Genomic DNA, 23,826 nt, shown 5'->3' with positions numbered 1-23,826 from the left:
ACTTGGCTCTGTGGACAGAAAAGCTCTACTGGCTCCTCTGAGGGCAAGGAAAGGAAAGCATCAGCCGTAAATTTTGAGTGTTTACCCTCCCTCAAACTCTGGGAAAGCACGAAGAAATGGGGTGGTTGGGGTGACTAGTGATAAGTAATGGTGACAACTGTCATGTAGTAAGCCCCAATGGCCATTAGTGGCTTAGAGAATCTTAGTGTCATGTGTTCTCAGCTCAGGTTTTAGCCACAGTTCTGAGACTACAAGAAAAAAAATCATATTCTCTTACATGCTCAATGGGTATTAAAAGCATCTTTGACTGTGTGTCTTGACATTTCTATCCTCTCACAATAAAGATTTTAGCTGTTTAAAGGTATGTTCCAGAAGAGTCTCCGAGTCAGAGTAAATGAAACCATCTGCTTTTTAATACTTCGCATTTTATGGCTTCAAATGTGCTGTGTGCGGCCAACCCCAGAGTAGAGCAGCACTAATTCACATAGACAGAGATGGAGCATGAACCAGACCTTCTCACAAGGCCTGAAAGAAAGTATGGGCTACTTGAGTCAGCCAATGGCTACAAACGAGCATAGCAGTTCACAGGAGAGGGAGCCCAATGCAAGTGTCTTTTACCTGAGAACTTGAGGATTTCTCATGAACAATGGACATGTTCATTTGAAGGAATCAACTTTAGTACAGCTATAACAAGCATTGGCCCAAGTGAAAGCTCTGAGCTGATGCTAGTTCATCTATATCAACTGTGTTGATTTTGACAAGAAGCAGAACTTTCCATTTCTCCTTGTAAACACACATAAAATATCCCATAGGTAGCCTTAAAGCTAACATAGGATCATGAAAATGCATGGCTTGTATTACACATACAGCTCTCCTTATTTATTAATTTTTAATTATTGAATGGTATTGGGATTGAAATTCATGGAAGGTACTGAGGATGATTTCCTTTAGGGGTAAAAAGTTTATTAGAAGAGTTATTAACACTATGGACATATATACAGAAATCCAGACAACAGTGTGGTGGAGACCCCAGTGACAGTTCAGGCCCCAGCACCATAGCAAGACAGAGAGCAGGGTAGGGCTATTCAAGTCCACGAGGCACACTGGGGGTCTCTTTTTATAGGTCTTACAGAAAGGGGAAAGGTTTCCCAGCAAGAGCTGGAGCCAGGAAGGGAGAATGAAGGAAATTTTAGGGAAATTCTGTTTGATTCCAAAAATATATGGAGGATCAAGGAAAGAAACACAGATAGTTAATGTATACATATTAAATGGGTAGAACATGTGTTGACACTCTAATATCCTAAAGAATCTGTCAACCAGAAGTCTATAGACTGCCTTGGGGGACTGAGAATGAACCAGTCATTCACTTAGAAGTTGAGCACCTGAGAATCTATTAGGGGTGCTTAGAGCTTTACAGTCAGACTCTTAGTAGGGAACAGGCCATATCCTTACAGCTACAGTACCTATCAAAGAGCAGCTTCTGCAGGTGGACATGGCCAAAGAGTAATCTGCTCTGGACCCTAACAACTATGGATTATGTTCCCATAGAATTTTTTTTTACAGGTTTTAGAAATGTGTGTGTGTGTGTGTGTGTGTGTGTGTGTGTGTGATATGATAGTTCTTTCTCTGTTGCTATAATAAAAACATCTAATATAATAAAATATCTAATGAGGTTTGAATAAGAAGTATACCCCACAGACTCATGTATTTGAATACTTGATTCCCCAGTTGTGGTACCGTTTAAAGAAGTTATTGAGCTTTTGAGAGGTATAGTCTTGTAGAATAAATGCATCACTGGGGGCAGACCTCAGGGGTTTATAGCCTCACCGTTGTTGATGTTCTGTGTCCTGTGTATGATTCTCTGTTTCCTACTGTTGCCAAAGTATCAGTCCTTCGCATTCTATCCCTACAGAACTGTAAGCTAAAATAAACTCTTCCTTAAGCTGTTTTTATCAAAGTGCTTTATCACAGCAATAGAAAAAAAAATGTGGGGCACTCCTGAGGCTGCAGAGCGGAAGAGACCACCAACACTGCTCACCCCTGCCCACATCCCTGGCCCAAGAGGAAACTGTATAAGGCCTCTGGGCTCCCGTGGGGGAGGGCCCAGGAGCGGCAGGACCCCTGCCGGAGACACCGCCGGACCCTGAAGGAAACAGACCGGATAAACAGTTCTCTGCACCCAAATCCCGTGGGAGGGAGAGCTAAACCTTCAGAGAGGCAGACAGGCCTGGGAAACCAGAAGAGACTGCTCCCTGCACACACATCTCGGACGCCAGAGGAAAAAGCCAAAGACCATCTGGAACCCTGGTGCACTGAAGCTCCCGGAAGGGGCAGCACAGGTCTTCCTGGTTGCTGCCGCTGCAGAGAGCCCCTGGACAGCACCCCACGAGCAAACCTGAGCCTCGGGACCACAGGTAAGACCAAATTTTCTGCTGCAAGAAAGCTGCCTGGTGAACTCAAGACACAGGCCCACAGGAACAGCTGAAGACCTGTAGAGAGGAAAAACTACACGCCCGAAAGCAGAACACTCTGTCCCCATAACTGACTGAAAGAGAGGAAAACAGGTCTACAGCACTCCTGACACACAGGCTTATAGGACAGTCTAGCCACTGTCAGAAATAGCAGAACAAAGTAACACTAGAGATAATCTGATGGCGAGAGGCAAGCGCAGGAACCCAAGCAACAGAAACCAAGACTACATGCCATCATCGGAGCCCAATTCTCCCACCAAAACAAACATGGAATATCCAAACACACCAGAAAAGCAAGATCTAGTTTCAAAATCATATTTGATCATGATGCTGGAGGACTTCAGGAAAGACCTGAACACACTTAGGGAAGCACAGGAAAACATTAATAAACAAGTAAAAGCCTACAGAGAGGAATCGCAAAAATCCCTGAAAGAATTCCAGGAAAACACAATCAAACAGTTGAAGGAATTAAAAATGGAAATAGAAGCAATCAAGAAAGAACACATGGAAACAACCCTGGATATAGAAAACCAAAAGAAGAGACAAGGAGCTGTAGATACAAGCTTCACCAACAGAATACAAGAGATGGAAGAGAGAATCTCAGGAGCAGAAGATTCCATAGAAATCATTGACTCAACTGTCAAAGATAATGTAAAGCGGAAAAAGCTACTGGTCCAAAACATACAGGAAATCCAGGACTCAATGAGAAGATCAAACCTAAGGCTAATAGGTATAGAAGAGAGTGAAGACTCCCAGCTCAAAGGACCAGTAAATATCTTCAACAAAATCATAGAAGAAAACTTCCCTAACCTAAAAAAAGAGATACCCATAGACATACAGGAAGCCTACAGAACTCCAAATAGATTGGACCAGAAAAGAAACACCTCCCGTCACATAATTGTCAAAACACCAAACGCACAAAATAAAGAAAGAATATTAAAAGCAGTAAGGGAAAAAGGTCAAGTAACATATAAAGGGAGACCTATCAGAATCACACCAGACTTCTCGCCAGAAACTATGAAGGCCAGAAGATCCTGGACTGATGTTATACAGACCCTAAGAGAACACAAATGCCAGCCCAGATTACTGTATCCAGCAAAACTCTCAATTAACATTGATGGAGAAACCAAGATATTCCATGACAAAACCAAATTTACACAATATCTTTCTACAAATCCAGCACTACAAAGGATAATAAATGGTAAAGCCCAACATAAGGAGGCAAGCTATACCCTAGAAGAAGCAAGAAACTAATCGTCTTGGCAACAAAACAAAGAGAATGAAAGCACACAAACATAACCTCACATCAAATATGAATATAACGGGAAGCAATAATCACTATTCCTTAATATCTCTCAATATCAATGGCCTCAACTCCCCAATAAAAAGACATAGATTAACAAACTGGATACGCAACGAGGACCCTGCATTCTGCTGCCTACAGGAAACACACCTCAGAGACAGAGACAGACACTACCTCAGAGTGAAAGGCTGGAAAACAACTTTCCAAGCAAATGGTCAGAAGAAGCAAGCTGGAGTAGCCATTCTAATATCAAATAAAATCAATTTCCAACTAAAAGTCATCAAAAAAGATAAGGAAGGACACTTCATATTCATCAAAGGAAAAATCAACCAAGATGAACTCTCAATCCTAAATATCTATGCCCCAAATACAAGGGCACCTACATACGTAAAAGAAACCTTACTAAAGCTCAAAACACACATTGTACCTCACACAATAATAGTGGGAGATTTCAACACCCCACTCTCATCAATGGACAGATCATGGAAACAGAAATTAAACAGTGATGTAGACAGACTAAGAGAAGTCATGAGCCAAATGGACTTAACGGATATTTATAGAACATTCTATCCTAAAGCAAAAGGATATACCTTCTTCTCAGCTCCTCATGGTACTTTCTCCAAAATTGACCATATAATTGGTCAAAAAACGGGCCTCAACAGGTACAGAAAGATAGAAATAATCCCATGCGTGCTATCGGACCACCACGGCCTAAAACTGGTCTTCAATAACAATAAGGGAAGAATGCCCACATATACGTGGAAATTGAACAATGCTCTACTCAATGATAACCTGGTCAAGGAAGAAATAAAGAAAGAAATTAAAAACTTTTTAGAATTTAATGAAAATGAAGATACAACATACTCAAACTTATGGGACACAATGAAAGCTGTGCTAAGAGGAAAACTCATAGCGCTGAGTGCCTGCAGAAAGAAACAGGAAAGAGCATATGTCAGCAGCTTGACAGCACACCTAAAAGCTCTAGAACAAAAAGAAGCAAATACACCCAGGAGGAGTAGAAGGCAGGAAATAATCAAACTCAGAGCTGAAATCAACCAAGTAGAAACAAAAAGGACCATAGAAAGAATCAACAGAACCAAAAGTTGGTTCTTTGAGAAAATCAACAAGATAGATAAACCCTTAGCCAGACTAACGAGAGGACACAGAGAGTGTGTCCAAATTAACAAAATCAGAAATGAAAAGGGAGACATAACTACAGATTCGGAGGAAATTCAAAAAATCATCAGATCTTACTATAAAAACCTATATTCAACAAAATTTGAAAATCTTCAGGAAATGGACAATTTCCTAGACAGATACCAGGTATCGAAGTTAAATCAGGAACAGATAAACCAGTTAAACAACCCCATAACTCCTAAGGAAATAGAAGCAGTCATTAAAGGTCTCCCAACCAAAAAGAGCCCAGGTCCAGACGGGTTTAGTGCAGAATTCTATCAAACCTTCATAGAAGACCTCATACCAATATTATCCAAACTATTCCACAAAATTGAAACAGATGGAGCCCTACCGAATTCCTTCTATGAAGCCACAATTACTCTTATACCTAAACCACACAAAGACACAACAAAGAAAGAGAACTTCAGACCAATTTCCCTTATGAATATCGACGCAAAAATACTCAATAAAATTCTGGCAAACCGAATTCAAGAGCACATCAAAACAATCATCCACCATGATCAAGTAGGCTTCATCCCAGGCATGCAGGGATGGTTTAATATACGGAAAACCATCAACGTGATCCATTATATAAACAAACTGAAAGAACAGAACCACATGATCATTTCATTAGATGCTGAGAAAGCATTTGACAAAATTCAACACCCCTTCATGATAAAAGTCCTGGAAAGAATAGGAATTCAAGGCCCATACCTAAACATAGTAAAAGCCATATACAGCAAACCAGTTGCTAACATTAAACTAAATGGAGAGAAACTTGAAGCAATCCCACTAAAATCAGGGACTAGACAAGGCTGCCCACTCTCTCCCTACTTATTCAATATAGTTCTTGAAGTTCTAGCCAGAGCAATCAGACAACAAAAGGAGATCAAAGGGATACAGATCGGAAAAGAAGAGGTCAAAATATCACTATTTGCAGATGACATGATAGTATATTTAAGTGATCCCAAAAGTTCCACCAGAGAACTACTAAAGCTGATAAACAACTTCAGCAAAGTGGCTGGGTATAAAATTAACTCAAATAAATCAGTTGCCTTCCTCTATACAAAAGAGAAACAAGCCGAGAAAGAAATTAGGGAAACGACACCCTTCATAATAGACCCAAATAATATAAAGTACCTCGGTGTGACTTTAACCAAGCAAGTAAAAGATCTGTACAATAAGAACTTCAAGACACTGAGGAAAGAAATTGAAGAAGACCTCAGAAGATGGAAAGATCTCCCATGCTCATGGATTGGCAGGATTAATATGGTAAAAATGGCCATTTTACCAAAAGCAATCTACAGATTCAATGCAATCCCCATCAAAATACCAATCCAATTCTTCAAAGAGTTAGACAGAACAATTTGCAAATTCATCTGGAATAACAAAAAACCCAGGATAGCTAAAGCTATCCTCAACAATAAAAGGACTTCAGGGGGAATCACTATCCCTGAACTCAAGCAGTATTACAGAGCAATAGTGATAAAAACTGCATGGTATTGGTACAGAGACAGACAGATAGACCAATGGAATAGAATTGAAGACCCAGAAATGAACCCACACACCTATGGTCACTTGATTTTTGACAAAGGAGCCAAAACCATCCAATGGAAAAAAGATAGTATTTTCAGCAAATGGTGCTGGTTCAACTGGAGGGCAACATGTAGAAGAATGCAGATCGATCCATCCTTATCACCCTGTACAAAGCTTAAGTCCAAGTGGATCAAGGACCTCCACATCAAACCAGACACACTCAAACTAATAGAAGAAAAACTAGGGAAGCATCTGGAACACATGGGCACTGGAAAAAATTTCCTGAACAAAACACCAATGGCTTATGCTCTAAGATCAAGAATCGACAAATGGGATCTCATAAAACTGCAAAGCTTCTGTAAGGCAAAGGACACTGTGGTTAGGACAAAACGGCAACCAACAGATTGGGAAAAGATCTTTACCAATCCTACAACAGATAGAGGCCTTATTTCCAAAATATACAAAGAACTCAAGAAGTTAGACCGCAGGGAAACAAATAACCCTATTAAAAAATGGGGTTCAGAGCTAAACAAAGAATTCACAGCTGAGGAATGCCGAATGGCTGAGAAACACCTAAAGAAATGTTCAACATCTTTAGTCATAAGGGAAATGCAAATCAAAACAACCCTGAGATTTCACCTCCCACCAGTGCGATTGGCTAAGATCAAAAACTCAGGTGACAGCAGATGCTGGCGAGGATGTGGAGAAAGAGGAACACTCCTCCATTGTTGGTGGGATTGCAGACTGGTAAAACCATTCTGGAAATCAGTCTGGAGGTTCCTCAGAAAATTGGACATTGAACTGCCTGATGATCCAGCTATACCTCTCTTGGGCATATACCCAAAAGATGCCTCAACATATAAAAGAGACACGTGCTCCACTATGTTCATCGCAGCCTTATTTATAATAGCCAGAAAATGGAAAGAACCCAGATGCCCTTCAACAGAGGAATGGATACAGAAAATGTGGTACATCTACACAATGGAATATTACTCAGCTATCAAAAACAACGAGTTTATGAAATTCGTAGGCAAATGGTTGGAACTGGAAAATATCATCCTGAGTGAGCTAACCCAATCACAGAAAGACATACATGGTATGCACTCATTGATAAGTGGCTATTAGCCCAAATGCTTGAATTACCCTAGATCCCTAGAACAAACGAAACTCAAGACGGATGATCAAAATGTGAATGCTTCACTCCTTCTTTAAATGAGGAAAAAGAATACCCTTGGCAGGGAAGGGAGAGGCAAAGATTAAAACAGAGACTGAAGGAACACCCATTCAGAGCCTGCCCCACATGTGGCCCATACATATACAGCCACCCAATTAGACAAGATGGATGAAGCAAAGAAGTGCAGACCGACAGGAGCCGGATGTAGATCGCTCCTGAGAGACACAGCCAGAATACAGCAAATATAGAGGCGAATGCCAGCAGCAAACCACTGAACTGAGAATAGGTCCCCTATTGAAGGAATCAGAGAAAGAACTGGAAGAGCTTGAAGGGGCTCGAGACCCCAAAAGTACAACAATGCCAAGCAACCAGAGCTTCCAGGGACTAAGCCACTACCTAAAGACTATACATGGACTGACCCTGGACTCTGACCCCATAGGTAGCAATGAATATCCTAGTAAGAGCACCAGTGGAAGGGGAAGCCCTGGGTCCTGCTAAGACTGAACCCCCAGTGAACTAGTCTATGGGGGGAGGGCGGCAATGGGGGGAGGGTTGGGAGGGGAACACCCATAAGGAAGGGGAGGGGGGAGGGGGATGTTTGCCCGGAAACCGGGAAAGGGAATAACACTCGAAATGTATATAAGAAATACTCAAGTTAATAAAAAAAAAAATGTGGTTGTTTGAATAAGAATGACCCACAGGCCCATCTATTTGAATGTTTTAATCATCAGGGAGTAGCACTATTTGAAAGGATTAGGAAGTATGGCTTTGTTGGAGGAAGTGTGTCACTGAGATGGGCTTTGAGGTTTCTAAAGCAACACCAGCCCCAAAGGCTTTCTCTCTTCCTGCTGCCTTTTGATACAGATTTAGTATTCTCAGCTATCATGGCTGTCTGTAGGCAGACATGCTCCCCATTGTGAGGATAATGGACTAAACTTTTAAAACTGTAAGAAAGCCCCAATTAAATAGTTTCTTTTATAAGATTGCCATGATCATGATGTCTCTTCACAACAGTAAAGCACTAAGACGTTGGTACCAGGGAGTAAGGCATTGTTGTGACAGGCCTGACAATGCTACTTATTGTCATAATGTGGACTTTGGGAAGTAGGATTAGGAAAGCAGTGGAACACTTAATGGCTTAATGGACCATTCTAAAAAGAGTATGAAAGACAGTGGTGTGAAGAGCAATGTGGATAATGAGAGCCCAGCTCACGAGATTCCAGAAGAGAAGAATACTAGTAAGTATCTTAGAGACAATTCTTGTAGTATTTTGGCAAAGAATATGACTGCTGTTTGCCCTTGTTCTACATATCTCCCTGAGGCTAAATTGAAGAGTTTGGGACTAATGGCCTTGTCAGAGGAGATTTCAAGATAGGCTATGTCATGTGGTTATAATCATATAGTAACTGTATCATGGGTCACGTAAGCTCTTATGTGGTCTTGGAAAGGATAAAGTTTTGCAAAAAAAATATGTAAATGTATAGTTTGAGGGGGAAAGGAGTGCCAGGAAGTGTTGCAGAGTTAAAGCCTGTTCTCAAGGAAAAAAAATACCAGATGCTAAATGAAAAAAAAAATAAAAGAGAGAGAGAGAGAATAGAAAACTCATGGCAAGATTCTACCCAGCTAAGCTTACAATTTGTAAAAAATTAAAACAAAGCTTAAGCAGAAAAGGAGACCATTGAAACCAGAAAGCTGATGAAATGGAGCAAGGGGGCCCTGTTCCAGCCCCAGCAAGCAGTAGAACTTGGCAGCTTTGGCCACATAATTTTGTCCTCAGAGTCAAGGATACAAGAAAGAGGTTGTGCAATCTCTGTTGCTAAGAAAGCCACTCAAGCCAGACATGTGTCAGGATGTCCATGCATGAAGGTCTAGAGAGGCCATTGTGTGGAGCTATGAAAGTGAAGCCTGGATTTCATTGGAGATCCCAAGAGATGCCAGAGTCATGGGATGCCTGCCAAGGAGATCTGGAACAGAGAACGGAATCGGCCCAAGAGAGAGAAGTATGTTGCAATGAAGAAAGCTGAAAGGAATTGGAAATCTGAAGAGTGCTTTCATATCAGACCTGGAGAAGCAGACTTTGGAGTTTGTCCAGCTCATTTTCTGGCTTGCTTTGGACCAATATGTCCTCGCTGCGCTCCTTTTCTTCTCTTTTGGAATGGTAATGTAATCTTCTGTGCCATTGTATATTGGAGTTTTGCGATCTGCTGTTTGATTATTGATTTTTGCAGGAGGTTATAGTTAAGAGATTGTCATGTGTCTCAGACAAGACTTTGAACTTTGAAACTGTGTTTAAACTGCGAAATACTATGAGGACTTTTGCAGCTGGGCTAAATGCACTTTGCATTATAATGTAGCTACAAACGTATCAGAACCAAGAAGTAGAATGTGGTGGTTTGAGTAAGAATGACACCTATAGGTTTATATATTTGAATGCTTAGATACCATGAAGTAGCACTTTTTGAAAGGATTTGGAGATGTGGTCTTGGAGGAAGTGTGTCACTGAGGGTGGGCTTTGAGGTTTCAAAAGCAAAGCGAAGGCCTATAGCACTCTCTTCCTGCTGCCTTTGGATCTGGATTTAGAACTCTCAGCTACTATGTCTGACTGTATGTAGCCATGCTTCCCATATGAGGATAATGGATTAAATCTCTGAAACTAGGCAAGTTCCAATTAAATGGTTTTTCTTATAAGATTTGTCACGATTATGGTGTCCCTTCACAGTAATAGAATACTGATAAGACAGTCAGTAATACAGAAACTGATACCTGGAAAATAGAGTTGTATCCGTGAAGAAATTAATCATGTCATGTTTTGGAGGAGTATTTTTTTTTAGTTAGAAAAACAATGGAATGATGTAGCTTAACAAACCATTGTAGTAATGGCCTGTGAAAAGTAGTGCTGAGAATTATAGGAACACCAGAGACTTGGTTCAGAGGATTCCAAGATGGGGGCAAGGGTAACATCCATTCATGTGATATTTTGGCAAAGAATCTGTCTATATTGTTATAACCATGTCAGAAATTTTACACAAGGCTAAGTTAAAATAGAATGGATTATTTTAAGACAATAGAATGCTAAGTCTGTGGTGGAGTTACTGTTGATTATTCTTATGCAGGTCTACAAGTGTCACAGAAAGAAAGGCTTTAAATGTGCAGTCTGTAAAGAGAGCACTGGGAATCACTGTTACAACAAAGCTATGGGTTACAGAACAGAGGCAAGGTAGCACCATTAAAAAGAAGATACCTGCTCTACACTAAAACAGTAGACAAGACCCTACCCAGTTGAGAAAGAGCCCCTGAATTGTTTTCTACTCCAAGAAAGCAATTGCTTCAGTGTACGGAAACTGCTATAACTGTGGTCCAGGGTGTATAATAGAACTGTGTCATTTTATGTTGGAAAAATAGAATTTGCTTTTATATTTCACAGAGGATAACAGTGAAGAGATTGCCTTGAACCTCAAAAGAGACTTTGGACTTCTGAGTGTTGTTGACATTGTTAAAGACAATGGGGACCTTTAAAGTTGGGACAAATGTATTTTGTATTATGAAGTGACCATATGGGAGTGAGGGGCCAAACATGATGGTTGGTTAGAAACTTCACCAATAACCTCATGAGCTTGAGCATTTAGTTCCCAGTTGGTGGCTCTTTTCAGGAAGGATATAAAATCTTTAGCGGTACAACCTTGCTGAAGGAAGTTCATCATTTGGGGTTGATTTGAAACTTTCTTCTCTCTCTCTCTCTCTCTCTCTCTCTCTCTCTCTCTCTCTCTCTCTCTCTCTCTCTCTCCTACCTGTGACCCTCAGCATCCTGCCTCTGCATCCATGCTATTCCTTCTCTGCCATTATAGACACTATGCCTTTGGAAACTACAAATTGAGAGAAACTCTTCTATGAGTTGATTTTGTTGAAAGGCTTTATAACAGCAACAGGAAAGAAACTAAGATAATTGACTCATAAAGAAAGTAAAAGTTAGATCTTGTATCAGATCTAGGAAGCTTATACTTCCTATGGTACCAGGAAAGACTAAAATAATAAAGCCATAAAAGAATCAAAATAATTGACCCTTAAACTAGAATATACAGAATGATTGCAAAGCTGCTTATTGGTAGACTGTATCCGCTGTGTCCCTTAACTTCAATAAATGTTTCATCCTTGTAGAAAATGACAGTTATAATGATTATATCTATCGACTATGTTTTTTGAAGAATTTTTGAATGCCTGATATAATAGGGTTGTCTAGAGTAACAGAACTTATGGAATAAATCTCTCTCTATTTCTCTGTCTCTATCTCTGTCTCTCTCTGCCTCTATCACACACCCATATATAATATATATATATGTATATGTATATGTATATATATATATATATAATTTATTAGAATGACCTAAAGGCTGAGGGCCAACTAGTCCAACACTGGCTACCAGTGAATGGAAAATCCAAGAATCCAGTAGTTGCTCAGTGCATTAGGCTCTGCACTAGGCAGCCTTCAGAATATGCTAGAATCCCAAAGAAGTAAGTTCTAATGCCAATAAAGGAATGGAGTTGCTAGCAAGGTGAGGGCAACCAGACAAAGAGCAAGTTTCCATTTTCCATGTTCTTATATAGACTTCCAACAGAAGTCATGGCCCAGATTAGGCTTGGATTAAAAATCTATCCATTACACCTCCTCTATCTGTGTCTGCATTTTTATCTGTGTCTATCTTCCTGTGTCTATGTTCCCATCCGAGTCCATTATCTTTATTGTGTATGGTTTCTATCTGTATCTACTTTCCTATCCATGTGCTTCTATCTGTGTCTACGCTCCTATATTTATATATTGTTCCTATTTGTGTCTATGATCCCTATCTACATCTATGTTCTTATCTGTATGTATGGCTTCCGTCTTTGACTATGGTTTATGTCTGTGTCTGTTGTTCTGATCTTTGTCAATAGTTCCTATCTATGCCTGTGCTCTTATATGTGTCCATGTTCCTATCTGTATATATTATTTCTATTTGTCCTATTGTTCCTATATCTGTTTATGGTTCTACATGCATCTATTGCTCCTCTCTCTGTCTATGATTGTATCTGTGCCTATGGGTTCTGTCTGTGCTTTGGATTCTTATCCATGATTATGTCCCTATCTGTGTCTATCTCCCTATTTGTGCCTATGTTTCTATCTCTGTGTATGTTCCTATCTGTGTATATGTTCTTATCTGTGTCTATGTTACTACCTATGTCTATGGTTTCTTCTGGGTTTACCTTCTCCTTTGTATTTATTGTTTCTGCCTGTGTCTATGGTTCATATCCTTGTCCATGTTTCTATTTTTATCTGTGCTCCTAATTATGTGATAGGAGTATAGACATAGACCAAAACAATAGACACAGATAGAACCAAGTGACATGGATAAGAAAATATATATAGATAGGACCAATTGACATAGATAGAAACATAGACAGAGACAGGAATAATAGACACAGATAATAACAGAGACAAATATAGAAACTATAGACATAGGGAGAAACCAGAAACCATAGTTGTAGACTGAACATAAACACAGAGAAACAGAGACACAGGAACACAGGCAGAGATAGAAACCATAGACACAGATAGGAATAATAGACATAGTAACATAGACACAGAAAGGAACACAGAGAGGAGTATGAATACAGAAAGAAACCATATAGGAACATATAGGAACCTTTGGCACAGATAAAAACATAGTCACAGACTGGAACACTAGACATATATAGGATCATGAATACAGATAAGAACCATAGTCACAGAGTAACAGCAGACAAAGAAAGGAGTCAAAGACACAGATAAGAACATAGACACAAAAAAGGAACAAAAAGCAGGGATTGGAACATAGAATCCTGCCTATGATGAGATGATAACATTTTGAATTTTGACATGAGAATACAAACAATAAAAATGTGTAATAACTTTATTCACAATCTTCTCTTAGTCCTGTAACTTTGGACACATCCATTCCAAGAGAGCAGATGTGACATCCTGGAAGAAAGCTAACCACACCTACTTACAGCTGGACTTGTCTCTTTGCAGGTCCAGCAGCAAACACTAACAAGGGTCCCTGCTCCATCTCAGCCACTACAGACAAATGTTACCTTGTTGTCCAGCCCAAGATGACCTTTAGCTACAGCTTTACTTCTCAGTTAATACCTCCAAAGAGTAATGCCTCCAGCTAGCATATTCCTTCTAGTAAAAGCTGTATCTCATCTTAGAGCATCCCTTTCTCTAGATACCTATAAATGTAAGATACCCTCTTGTTTCTCTGGCACCAAAGCATCTGTCTGTCCCTTCAGTAAATCCTGTAACACTATCCATGGTGACTGTCTCTGCTAATGAAGCTCTTCTTTGTGCCCAAAACTTACTCTCACCCTTCCCATCATCACTTTCTGCAGAATGATATTATAACTCTCTCAGTCACGCTCTTCTAAAGAGCAATTTATGCCAGTGCCTTTCTGCAGACCCTTAAACGTTGTGTTATTGAAGTAATGCCCATAATGATGATTTTATGTTTCATTGTTAAATCTTTCCTGAAACTCTAGATTTAGTAAAATCTTGTGGGGAACATAAGGAAACTAAAATTGCTGTGGAAACTGAGTCAGACCTAACATCATTGCTTGTGGGGGAAAATTAGAAAAGGCTCATCACTGCACAAATAACAATCAGGACTAAGAAAAAAAGGCTGAATGGCTTGTCTCTACAGCACATTCCTTCACTAACTAATCCTTACTAATTAAGACATTCTCAAGGCCCTCAAAATCACTGATCTGCATACAGTTAGAACTCAGCTTAATAATTGACCTTACACTTTTCTATCATTATTAATCCCATATATACTGATTCCCTAAACTTGATGTCTGTGATATGATATTTTTACATCCAGTAACATGGCCTGAAACGTCTTTCCCTAATTGTGTTCTATATAAACCTAAACCCTAATTCCTTTCTATCATGAGAGACCCCCCAAAAGAACATTTAATTGAGGAATTGACAAAATTACCAAGATTCAACATCTAGTTTGAAATTAGACATTAAAATGTATGAGAAAAATATTGGAAAGAGGCGAAGGATAGTCATACATATGCAAATATATGGAAATTAAAGAATCTGAATCCATTTCGCTGGTCAATGAGAAGGCGATGAGAAATTTAATAACTGGCTTCAGGTTAGGGGGAAAAATTGCAACACGATACTACCTTAACCCTTACTATTTCATGAGAAGTTTAGAGAGAGAAAGGGAACACTTCCCTCTATTGAGAACTGACTGAGCCTCAGTGCTTACTGGGAATCCCAAACCAGCAAATGGACTTGTTTTTCTGAAAAGTTTTTTCAAACATTGATCACGTCCTTCAAGATGGCTCTATTACTCCCTCTTCCTGAAGATAGGCACGAGAGATCCACATGTAAACAATTAGGGTGAAGTCTCAGAACAGGAGTCACAATGAATGGGTGACTGAGAGCTGGGATGGATCCTGGGAGTAGGAAGAGTGGGGTTCCACCCCAGTGAATGCTACTGTTGCTCCTGAAGCTATACTATGCAAAGGAGCCTCAGCAGTGGAAGAGAAACGTAGTGGACACTGAAGTAGTTTGAGTTCCTCCCATACATTCTTTTTTTTTTTTTTTTTATTAACTTGAGTATTTCTTATATACATTTCAAGTGTTATTCCCTTTCCCGGTTTCCGGGCAAACATCCCCCTCCCCCTCCCCTTCCTTATGGGTGTTCCCCTCCCAACCCTCCCCCCATTGCCGTCCTCCCCCCATAGTCTAGTTCACTCCTCCCATACATTCTTAAGGAATGCTTCAGGGACAAGCAGTGTATAGAGCTGGCAAGAAAATACACATAGCAGTAGTGCTGGGCTAAGGACAAGGGTCTAAGTTCTTCATGTGACCAAAGATGTGTGACTGAAACTGACAACAGAAAGAAAGTAAAGAGGGACCTCCATTCAAGTTTCATGGACCCACTTAAGCACTGTGAGTGATTGAAGTTTCTTTCAATCCCCTAAAAGTGGTAAATCTTTTACCTTTTACTTTTTTTTCTCTCTTTCTCTTTTATTTTTGAAACAAGCTTTCACTATGTATCTCTGGCTGTCCTGGAACTCACCACAGACCAGACTAGCCTCAAACTCACATAGATCCACCTGCCTATGTCTACTGAGTGCTGGAATTAAAGGCATGCACCACCACATCCAGCTCTTACTTAATTTTATATTGCCGTGCAGAGATGCATGACTAATGCAACTTATAAAATGGTTTATTTGGAGCTGACAGATTCAGAGAGCACATCCATGCCTATCATGGCAGTGAGCATGCAGTCAGGCATGGCTGTTGTCAGAGCAGTAGCTGAGACCTTAGTCTCAAGTGCAAGGCATAGGCGCGCGCACACACACACACACACACACACACACACACACACACAGAGAGAGAAAGAGAGAGAGACAGAGACAGAGAGAGACAGAGAGACAGAGAGACAGAGAGAGACAGAGAGAGACAGAGAGAGACAGAGAGAGACAGAGAGAGACAGAGATAGAGACACAGAAAGACAGAGATAGAGACACAGAGACAGAGACACAGAGAGAGAGAGAGAATATGATATGAGCTTCTGAAATCTCAAGGCCCACCCCCAGTGACACATCTCCTCCAATAAGCCACACCTCTTAATCCTTCCCAAACAGTTCTACCAACTGGGGACCAAATACCTTCAAATTTATAAGCATATGTAAGTATGCGTCCCATACTTTCAATATACAGTGTCACAGAGTGAACACTCCCATTGAGGTGGGAAGATTAGGCAGGTGGCGATTGAAGATTTGCCTAAAGCAAGACTGAAGCCTAAACGCACAAAACTGCAGCTCTGTGTTCAGCTCTATTTTGAGCTCCTGATGCCGTTACCTTTGTTCTGTCAGACTCAGGACCTCCCATTTTCCCAGCTGTCTCCAGAAACATATGCAAACTATCTTGGGCTGATTCCACTTTTAACTCAATCATATTCTTTCCTCACCAAATTCCACATTTTCCTGTCTTTCTGTTCCATTCACTCAACATACATCTGACTGAAATCAGAGAGCAGTAACCACAAGATAGCCTGAATGTTGGACTGTCTTTCAACTTCCCCCACCGAACAACTTAGCCTTTGACTTTTAAATTCAGTCTCACTCAAGCTTTTGAGGCAGAGACAAGCTCTTTGCCGGGTTATCAGTCCCCAGTATGGTATGTGTTCCCCTTTGAAACCCCATTAGGCAGGCCCCCACTGTCCACATTTCTCTTGGCCTTCTGGTCTTCCAAACTTCCAGCAGGATGTTCCCTTAATCTCTGCCTACACCACTCTAAAGCTTCTCCAGCCCACAGTCCCAAACTCTCCCCCATAGCTCCACTAACCAATCTGAAAGCCTGTGAACCATGTGGTCAAGTTTATCACAATCACTTACTTCCCAAGAACCAGTTTTCTGTAGTGGTTATTTCTCTTGTCACTGTGATCAAATGCCGGACAAGGAGCAACATAAGGAAGGAAGGGCTTAGTCTAGCTTACAGTGTGAGGATACACCCGTGAGGATTCAGCGGGTCATGACAGGAAATGCACGGCAGCAGTCACAGTCTTTGGTAGTGATGGCAAGAGCATGAGGCATCTCACCCACAGCGAGCCCAATCAGAAAGTAGACAAAATAGAGTGCCCGCATCCAGCCAGTACTCTCTGGAGCCCCAAAAGTTGGCTCTTCAAAAAGTTTTGAGCCAGAGATTTTGATTTTGAAGTGAAGGTAGCCAGGAAACATGCCCTAAAGATTATGAAATCCCTGAGGCAGAAGCAGGAGCAAAGCAGAAGCCTGGGAAGTTATCAGCAAGAAAGTAGGACTGCTCCACATAGGAGAGAGTACTTTCCAGCACACAGGGTACTAGTAAGTCAGCTCTCAAGCGAGGCCCTCTCTGACCCCTTAGTTCATCCACCCATGCTCCTGCAGCTCTCCAGTGACATGAAACCCCTGGTAAGGGCAGGAACCCTGAAACTGAGTGCTTGGAGCAAAACAAACGATCAATTGAGATGTTCAATGAAAGATGCATTGCCTTGCATTAAAGACTCTCTAAAATTTTAAAGTTTCATCCTTAAATGTTTCTAATTAAATGGCTAAATAAACAAAAGAGAAAAAAATCTCCAGTGTATTTCCTTATATTTCAAGTAACAATAGAGTCATGGGGCCATTGTGGAATATGAGGCAGAAGCAGGAAAAACAGAATTAAGCAGCAAAGTCACCAAACAAATTAAGTTAACAGACCTGATAGTCAGCCTTGGATTCTGTTACCAGCAATTACTTTTAACAGACATTATCCTTTCACTGTACTCTGTAGAGGAAAAGACACAGAGTTATTAACGACTCCTAAAGCCACAGTTACAGTGGAGGATGTCCTCCTAACAGGTCACATACTGGAAAGCCACCTGGGGTGCTTAATTGAGACACTGTGAGAGTCCATTAAGAAAGAGGAAATTTGTTTTACTAGTCACTTTAAACAAAAAGAACACAAGTAATTTCGACTCACTTCCAATTAAGTATCTTATTCCTCAAAGTCACAGAACGAGTCATCGATTAAAATAGACATTTCCTTACTATTATTAAAGTCATGTCTAATATTTGTCCTAAATAAATTACAAGGCTAAAAGAAATATCGTTTGGGGGCCAAACATTTCACATGTCCCCTTACCAGGGCTCACAACAACATTCGAATTTGCTTTTAGAACATTTAAAGTAGCTTAACATTGAGTGACTGCCTCACAGGTGCAAGGCCTTATTTCCCAGCCCCCAACTCTGAAAAAGAAAAGTATCCAACCCTTGTTGTTAAGGTGCAGGTGGAGGTAGTGAGTGAACCAGGTGATAAACATGTGGGTAATAACAGTTTGCTTTTGTAACCAGAGAGCTTAGAAACTAAAGCTGCTTGCCTCTCTGTCTTTGTCTCTGTCTCTGTCGATCTCTGTCTCTTCCAACCCCCCCACCAGCACCCCCGTGTGTGTGTGTGTGTGTGTGTGTGTGTGTGTGTGTGTGTTTACACATGGAACACAGGCCCTTGAGCATGGTAGGCTGCTATGTAATATCCCATTCAATTTATTAGTTGTTCAAAGGTTTGTCTAAAATGAATGCTCTTGGGAACAGTGGTATTTTCACTAAAACCAGGGACAAAGCAAAGCTCTCTCTCTTTATCTCTTCAGTATAGTACTTTAAGTTCTAGCTAGAGCAATCAGACAACTGTAGGAGGGGCAGGGAGGAAAAAAAGACATCTATAGGAGATCAAGAGGATACAAATAGGAAAGGAAGAAGTCAAAGTATCACTATTTACAGATGGTATGTTAGTATACATAAATCACCCAAGAAATTCTACCAGAGAACTCCTACAGCTGATAAACACCTACAGCAAAGTGGTTGGATACAAAATTAACTCAAAGAAATCAGTATCCCTCCTTTATACAAACAATTAACAGACTGAGAAAGAAAATAGGGAGACAACACTCTTCACAATAGCCACAAATAATATAAAATATCTTGATGTAACTCTAACCAAGCCAGTGAAAAACCTGTGTGGCAAGAACTTCAAGTCTCTGAAGAAAAGAAATTGAAGAAGATCTCATCTCAGAAGATAAAAAGATCTCTCATGCTCATGGATTGGTAGGATTAAGAGAGTGAAAATGGACTTTTTTTTTAACTGTCTTTTGGGTAGCTTCTTTTTATAATTTTTTTTCTTTTCTTGGATTTTTTAGTTACATTTCAAATGTTACTCCCTTTCCCTGTTTCCCCTCCAGAAACCTGCTGTCCCATCTGCCCTCCCCCTGCTTCTGTAAGGGCGCTCCCACACCCACTCCCTCCCACCTCCCTGTCCTGACATTCCTCTACACTGGGGCATCAGCCCTGACAGACCAAGGGCCTCTCCTCCCATTGAGAATCTACAGACTCAACACAATTCCCATCAAATTTCTAACACATTTTTTTACAGATCTTGAAAGAACAGCTCTCAACTTCATATTGGAAGAAAAAAAAACAGAAGTCACAGCCTCATATTTATATGAACTCTTTTTTTTGACTCTTTTTTTTTTATTAACTTGAGTTCTATATGAACTCTTAAGAAGGGATGGACACTGGCACCTATGCGCTGCCTTGTGACAGCAGAGACAGAGCCAGGATGGAACCTGCGGACCAGGTGCTGCAGGGAAGTCTGGCACTTCCTTTCCAGAGAACAGGAGGACATTAACATTTCTACCATGGATAATATATTATAAAATCATATATAAAGTTAATATGTAGCTTCTCTGTGTGTCTCTATTATAATGCTGTAATTTTATTGTCTGCTAATGTTATCCTAGGAAAGAAAAAATTAAAAATTTAAATCGTTAACATGAATTTTGGCATTAATCCTTGTATTACACAATTCCGGTTTTAAAATTTAAATATAAGAGCATTTACCTTGCATGCAAGATCATCAAAATTATAAAATTTGTATCTCATGGTTCACACATGAATATTCATTTTGCTCTTAGGAAAACAAAGCAAACATTGCATGAAGCCCTGATTTGACTTTTGCTTCCTTACTACATTCTTTGGTCTACTGGTAAATCGGGAAAGACTCAAACAAGAAACTATGAACATCTTCCCTTTTGTACACGTATGTGTTCATGTATGTGAGATACTTGTGTGTATTTGCACATTAAGGTCAATGGTTGACTCAAGAGTCTTCTTCAATCACTCACTCTCCATCTTCTTTTACATTTTTTTAAATTCATATGAATTATTATGTGCCTACATGCAGGCTTTTTCCCACAGAGACCGCAAGAGGGTGTTCAATTTTTTGGAACAGGAATTATAGATAGTCGTGAGCCACCATATGGATGCTGGGAACGGAACTGGAGTCCTCTTCAAGAGCAGCGCGTACTCTCAATTGCTGAGCCTTCTCTCCAGCTGCGCCAACATTATTTTTTGAAACATGATCGCTCATCAAACCTGGAGCTTGCCACTTTGGCTCGACCATCTGGCCCACTAGCTCCAGGGGCCCTCCACTCTCCCTGCCCCAGTGCTATGGTTCTAAATGTGTGTTGCCTTGCCCAATATAGCTCCGCTTTTGACTCCCTCTTGTGTCACGTTTTTCAAGTTGTTAGCTTATGACGAGAAGAAGCCACAAGAACAGCGAGGAACATGCTGGTGGTTTGTGGCTATCATATTTCTTAGAGTGCCACCGTTCACTTTTGAGACATTTCTGATTCTAAGGGAGAGCATACCTCTCAGGGTTATCAACTCCCCATTCCATCATAAACGGGACATTGTGTTTGTGTTCCCATTGGGTTTCGGTTAGTTCCCATGCATCATGTGTGCATCTCTGTGGCTTTAGGCCAAGGGAGTGTCAAGGGATGGAAGACATATATGTGCGTGTGTCTCTTCTGCTCACACACGGTCTCCATTTCTCACATAACGTAGAGTCAAAGTTTGTTATCAGATGGATAAATAGATGAGGAAAATTGGAACTATGTATATAGTAGTAAGTTATTAAGCAGCCTTTAAAGTGTATAAAATTCTGCCACTTGCAATAGTCTGGGTGGATGTAGAGGCTATCATGATAAGTGAAATAAGTCAAACTCAGAAAGACAATTTCTATATGATGTCACATGCAGAATTTAAAATAGGTGAACTTATAAAACTGGGAAAAATGTAATAAGAGCTGGAGACAGGAAAGAGAATAGACAGGTGATGGTCAGTTATACAAGGTAAATAAGCTTTGAAGATTGAGGATACAGAGCAGTGAGTATGTCTAACATATTATACTGAATATTCAAAATCACTTCAGTAAGCAGATCTCAAAGGTTCACAACAGAGACATTATGATTTGTGGTTCAATGTCTGCACATAAAAGACATAAAAATAAGGAACCAAACCACTTTTATATCATCTGATGCAAACCCAGTGACTGCTTATAACCACTTTCAAAGTATCTTTTTCTGGAAATGAAATACACATATCGACTCTGTGATCATCTTACATCACTGTGGTTTCATCTCCAAAGTCCAGACTTCCAAAACAATACAAGGAAATCATTCATATTTTTCTGATGGCCTGGGAGATAGATATCCCTTAACAGGTTGACTCTTTCTGCTCCAAAACACAGCAGAGTCTAAACCTGGGGGGAAAAATAACATTGTCATTATCATTTCATCACACAAACAACATCAGAAAGATCTCAAGCCCTTCTACGCCAGTGGTTCCCAAGCATGAATGAGTATGGTGACTAACAGAGGAGAATGCTAAGCCACACACCACTGGGTCCATTGCTTCTCTAAGAACAAAAGTAATAACTGTCAGATCCAAGAAGGGAACAAATACTGTGATTTAAAAAAAAACAGATAAATAGGGTTCACGGAGACTAAACCAACAATCAGGGGCTTGCATGAGTCTGACCTGGGCCCTCTGCATGCAGGCTATGGTGTGTAGCTTGGTCTTTTTGTGGGACTCCTAACAGTGGGAGAGGAGATTGTCTTTTAAAGTTTTTAACCTGCTTCTGGGACCCTTTTCTTCCTACTGGATTGTCTCCTCCAGCCTTCATATGAGGGGAGGTGCCTGGTCTTATTGCAATTTTTTATACCATATTTGGTTGTTATCCCTAAGAGGCCTGCCCTTTTCTGAAGGGAAATGGAGAAGGAGTGGCTTATGAGGGGGAAGTTGTGGAGGGGGTTACTGTGAGGAGAGGAGGGAGGAAAAACTGGGGTCTGGATGTAATACATGAGAGAATAAATAAAAGAAATAATCTTTTCAGTCGTTGTTAAATAGAATGAAAACATTCATACCTCAAACTCTAAAATTTATCTTCTGACCTCGTGAGTTTTCTTAAGTGAATTTTACTGAGTAACAGTCATGTAACTATTCTGCTTTGTTTTGTTCTCAGGACTTTAATTTTTATTTTATTTATTATGGTTACCGAGAGCACCACAGTGTGGTACGGAATTCTGAGGACACCTTAGCAACTAGTTCTGTGCTTTTACCTTGTGAGTTCTGGGGCTCAGCCTTGTGTTGGCAGGCTTGTTCAGAAAGCACTTTTACATGCTGAACCATCTCTCTGGCCCCAGCATGCATTCTTAAACCTCAAATGTATGCCTAGCATCAGCACACTGAATCTCTTTTTTGTCTTCATGTTTAGAAGTTTAGGCATAGCCACTTATTTTTAGCTTGGCAATTTTGGAAAGAGTGTGAGCTTTTTCAGTTCAATGTACCATACAATTAAAAAAATTATACTGAATTAAAATAAAAACTCATTTAAATTTTACTTTCACAAAGCCAGGTGTGGTGGTGTGTCTACCTATCATCCCTGCACTCAGAAGCTGAGATGGGAAGGTTACAAGTTCAAGACAGCCTAAGATAGATAATAAGATTTTTGTCTTAAAAATTGTTTTCATTCATACTTAAGGATTTTTCCAAAACGTTAAAAATAAGCTTTATATATGAAGTAAATTTTCTAAGGAGATTAATAATAACAAAGTTATGATTTCTGCCAATTATGTATATATACTTCTTGTTAGGCTGAAACCACATGTTAAGATTTATAGTCCAAAGTAGCGCTTACCATTTCTAGTAAAATAACTAGAAAAAATATGAATACACCTGAGAGAACTAAATATTTACTACACAGAAAGTAAAGGATAATGTAATTGCAATAGTTGTACTAAATATTAGTTTCATAAATTGTATGCTGTACGTCAACATTCAAAGGAAGTATTTTCACTTAGTAATTAAGGATTCGAAACTGCAAATTACTAAGTATGCATGTTTAAATTTAGGTTTAATTGATTTCACACTCCATATATTTGTATATTTACCAAAGCAGGGTTTTTTTAATTGACAACCCATGCTTGCTTTGCTGTCTGCCAGTATTTAGCTCTCTGAAATCTCTTCCTTCAGTTGCACCATTAAGGAAGATAAAAAGAATGCCTTTGTTGTTGTGACATACCTTTTGATGAGGTTGCTTTTTAAGGATTTAATGTTTCACTTAATAACTAGGCATGGTCTTAGCAGCAACCCCTCCAGGAAATTTGTTTTAGTGATGCTCTCTTCCTCTGAAAAATATAAAAAGTACTACTGTGCTGTGTGGACTTACAAGCTATTTGGCTTAAATTAACAAACTGAATAAATTGTTGGAGTTGGTGAAC

At 40.0% G+C, this 23,826-nt stretch overlaps 1 long non-coding RNA gene across 5 annotated transcripts in view; it reads right to left on the bottom strand.

Moving 5' to 3' along the window:
- The window catches only part of LOC108350043 (uncharacterized), a 39,717-nt gene that overhangs the window by 2,424 nt on the left and 13,467 nt on the right, over window positions 1-23,826 (bottom strand). For 2 of the 5 annotated variants that reach the window (XR_015675900.1, XR_015675902.1), the window contains exons 3-4: window positions 23,628-23,733; window positions 21,552-21,806 (exon numbers count right to left, since the gene is read on the bottom strand). This is a non-coding gene — a long non-coding RNA (uncharacterized LOC108350043). Of the gene's footprint in view, window positions 1-17,932; window positions 18,000-21,551; window positions 21,807-23,627; window positions 23,734-23,826 lie in introns of those variants that run through there. The other 3 variants (XR_015675901.1, XR_015675903.1, XR_015675904.1) reach the window with 3 other exon arrangements.

This window comes from Rattus norvegicus, chromosome 2 (assembly GCF_021556685.1).
Source record: "Rattus norvegicus strain SHRSP/BbbUtx chromosome 2, alternate assembly SHRSP_T2T, whole genome shotgun sequence".
NCBI lineage: Eukaryota > Metazoa > Chordata > Mammalia > Rodentia > Muridae > Rattus > Rattus norvegicus.
The sequence above is the reverse complement of the archived record's forward strand: the minus strand, read 5'-3'. Positions and strand labels throughout refer to the sequence as shown.